Genomic DNA, 3451 nt, shown 5'->3' with positions numbered 1-3451 from the left:
GCTAACTTTCACCGTCACGTTCTGCCGCTCGCTCTCTCTCATTCCGCCCTACCCTACTGTGTAGTGTCGTTCAGTGGTTGTCTTTAAATTTGTATATTGTTGGTAACGGAATACACTTAGTTTTTTTTGTATCCTATTATGTAACACTGTTACATGTAATCTGTTACTCTCCAATCCTGTTCACCGGACAATGTAGGGAACGCTTTTTTAACTTGGCATATTGACATTCTGCTCTGGTGGCTAAACATTTCCCAAATTACTCTATTGTCAGATAGAGAAAGATAATATCAGCACCTAAAGTATCCAAAATCTCAAGGTAACATTAACTTAAACACATGTCCTTAACTACATTTCCCCCTCCTATTTAGCAAAAGCACCTTAAATTCACCTTCTCAGCTACATAATCCACGCACAGTTGGATTATATATTTATTCTATTGTCCAATACTGTGCCAACATTACCCACCATGTAACTTATACATGTTATTATGCAGATCACCTCCCTCTTGCTCAGTAATGACACTGCATGAAGGGAAACAGCATGAAAGTAAAATTACCATGCAAATCAGTCATGTAAATGACACTGTAGGAACCTGCTATCTCTATTATTGCTGTCTGATCTCCATCGATTCAGGGGCAGGGATGATATCATAAATCAATGTAACTGTTTTAAACTCTCTCCGAACCTACATTTAGTCTGCGCTTACTTAAAGTGTCTTTTTAAAGAATAAAGGTTTTGTTTAATGAAATATGGAGTGCTAAATTGACCCACCTGGTTGGTAGAATGAGGGCATTAAGAATTTATTTGTATGTCTTAATTTTCTTCCCTCCCTTTCCTTGTCTCTCCTTCCTTCACCTATCTAGTCTTCCATCTGTCTCCATCATTCCTTCCTTCTCTTCCTCCTTCACTTATCAATTCACCCTCTCCTCATCATCGCCCACCCTTAGTCCTTTCTGCTTTCCTTCCTCACATTGGCTCTTTGTTTTATCTCTTTCCATTCATCCCTTCCTTTATACTTTTTTCCCAATCCTTCCTTCATTTCCTTTCTCCCTCCTTTCATTTGTCTCCTCTTTCCTTTTCTGCCTGCCTTCCTACCTACCTCTCTCCTTATTCCACTTTTTCATTCCTTTTCCCTCACTCGTTTTCCTTCTCTGTCCATTCCTCCCACTCTTTATCTCTTCCAGGCCTGACTGATGGTGTGTTGGCTGATGGCAGGGATGGTGGGTGAGGGATTGCCCCTGCCAGCCTTTGACATTGGGACCGATTTAGGCCGGGGAAACGATCGATGTTAAATCTAATTTTAAACACCCCCAGTTTAACTCTGCCAGACAAACGGAGACTAAAGGCCAGCATCTGACAACACAGCTGAGGCAACCTGATAAGACCTACCGTCAAAGTCTGCCTGCAAGTATGTTTGCATGCATGCATGTGTTTGTCTGTGTTGCATTCTCACTTGAAACAACTTACTTGACACAGGAGCCATTTGTCCTATACATAATGGAAGTTGGAGGGTACTACCTTATAGACTGAATTGAGGATTTGTGTGTTCAATTCACCAACATTACACAGCATAGAATTAAACAGCATAGAAACCAATACTTGCTGATATACTGCAATAAAAGTTCTGTTGAATTGTGTACAATAAAGGCTGTATATTACTTAGCTTTACCAACCAATTAGTCAATATTTCTGTGGTTGAATATTCAAAATAGGAAGGCATTTGGGCACACAGTAGCAGACTCTTCCCCATGAGGACTAAAGAGGCCTACAATATATAAAGTGCCAAATCTGAGGGTTTGGTGGATGAGTATCACTGGCAGGGGTGACTTTACGGCTGTTTGACTGTTGAGTGAGTTGTCAAAGGGTTTCAAGTCTGTCTGCAGGACTGACAGGATCTTGGGCATTGCAGGCATGTACAAGCAAACGTCAACCAGAGTGAACAGAGTATCTATAGATTGAGGGGTGTAATTTTGGGGGTTTACTTGCTACTGTCAAGTGTAGAAAAGGCTTTGAAACAGCATAAGAAGGAACATTTACAGAACAACTTGTTGAATGGTTAAATAGGTTGGTAGCTTGTCAAAAATAGTATAATTTTAATTTAACCTCCACTATTTATCATTTAGAAAGTATATGTCAAGAATTTCAACAAATCTATGAAGCATCATTAACTTCCTAAAACCCTCAATAACATAGTATAAGATGGACGTAATCAGATATAATGATATAAGTTTTCACACATGAACAAATCCTTCCAGTGAGTAGAGGAGGCATTATAATTGTTAAAAATGCTTACAACTACACTATAGTGAGTTGTGCTAGCTAGGAATGTCACGATTACCAATACTTCTGTACCAAGTCAATGCCAAAATTCTGAAAACGTGACTAGGTATCATAGGTACTAGGGATCCAACACTTGGAGGATGGCGACAAGTGCAGCTGCAGCGACAGCTCCGCTTCGAGAAAGAAAAACTCTAAGACTTGTGTATGTAAACCAGGGTGAAGTTTAATCATTTTTCTTTTGTCAGTTTTCACTGCTGTTAGTTTTTTAATTGTGCTGTCCAACCGTAAACTTAAATTAATAGCCCAGACTTTTATTTGCTAAAATCACCTGTCTGGCAGACTGATTAGCACACCTGATCTATATCATGTCATTCTGTGCTGCTTCATAAGCCCTGCAGTTCTCCTCAGCCTTCGCTGGATTGTTATGTTGTATAGAGTAGGTCTTTTGCTGGCACCCAGCCTTGTTGCGACCATTGTTCCCTGTTATGCCTTGTGATTAACTTCATCTTTGTCTTTGGTTTTCTTAGTCTGGAGAGGACGCCTTCCCTTATGCCCATACGTGCCTGTTTTTTCTGGAGGAGCACACACTGCCTGCCGTCCCTGCCTATCGTCGAGCCTGCCACCACGCTCAATCACTCGCTCCCACCTTGTCTTGCCTGCCTCTCAATAAAGTCTGTGAAAAGGCCTCCCGTCTCTGTCTGCTTCTGGGCTCTGGTTAAACCATATCTGACAGAAGGTGGACCATTGAGTTCACCGAAGTAAATGAAAAATATAACATGTGGATTGTTTAATATTGTTATTTAATCAACAAGATTTTACAAAGCACGCTAACACCTGGCTCATCTGTCAGAACAAATGCTTTTATTCTTCTGTAGGTTAACGTTAGGTGTTATCAAACTTTTTAGTTTTTATTGCACTGAATTAAGAACAAGACGACCATATTTTCTTTCTCGTAACGTACACATTTATTTTGCGATAGTCTGATGTTATAATTGACCATGGAGTCGATCCCTTGGTCATTAATGTTTGGAAGCTAGATCCAGACACACTGTGACCTTTTGTAAAGAAGCTGCTCCTACAAATAGCTAAGACGGTCGATACCATAAAATTAAGATCACTGTAATCAATTGAACACATTGCTCGCCTTAATCAACATCTAACCTACTTGACT

The 3451-nt window shown here is 40.1% G+C and overlaps 1 long non-coding RNA gene across 1 annotated transcript; it reads left to right on the top strand.

The window, feature by feature from the left end:
- The first annotated feature begins 620 nt into the window (after positions 1-620).
- On the top strand, positions 621-2965 carry LOC119906167. Its single transcript, XR_005444936.1, has 2 exons — positions 621-1408; positions 2808-2965. It is a non-coding gene; the product is annotated as an uncharacterized LOC119906167 (long non-coding RNA).
- The last annotated feature ends 486 nt before the right edge of the window (positions 2966-3451 follow it).

This window comes from Micropterus salmoides, unplaced genomic scaffold (assembly GCF_014851395.1).
Source record: "Micropterus salmoides isolate LMB-PRFRI ecotype aquatic unplaced genomic scaffold, ASM1485139v1 Ms_hic_scaffold_16, whole genome shotgun sequence".
Taxonomy (NCBI): domain Eukaryota; kingdom Metazoa; phylum Chordata; class Actinopteri; order Centrarchiformes; family Centrarchidae; genus Micropterus; species Micropterus salmoides.
This window is presented reverse-complemented; position numbering and strand designations above follow the sequence as displayed.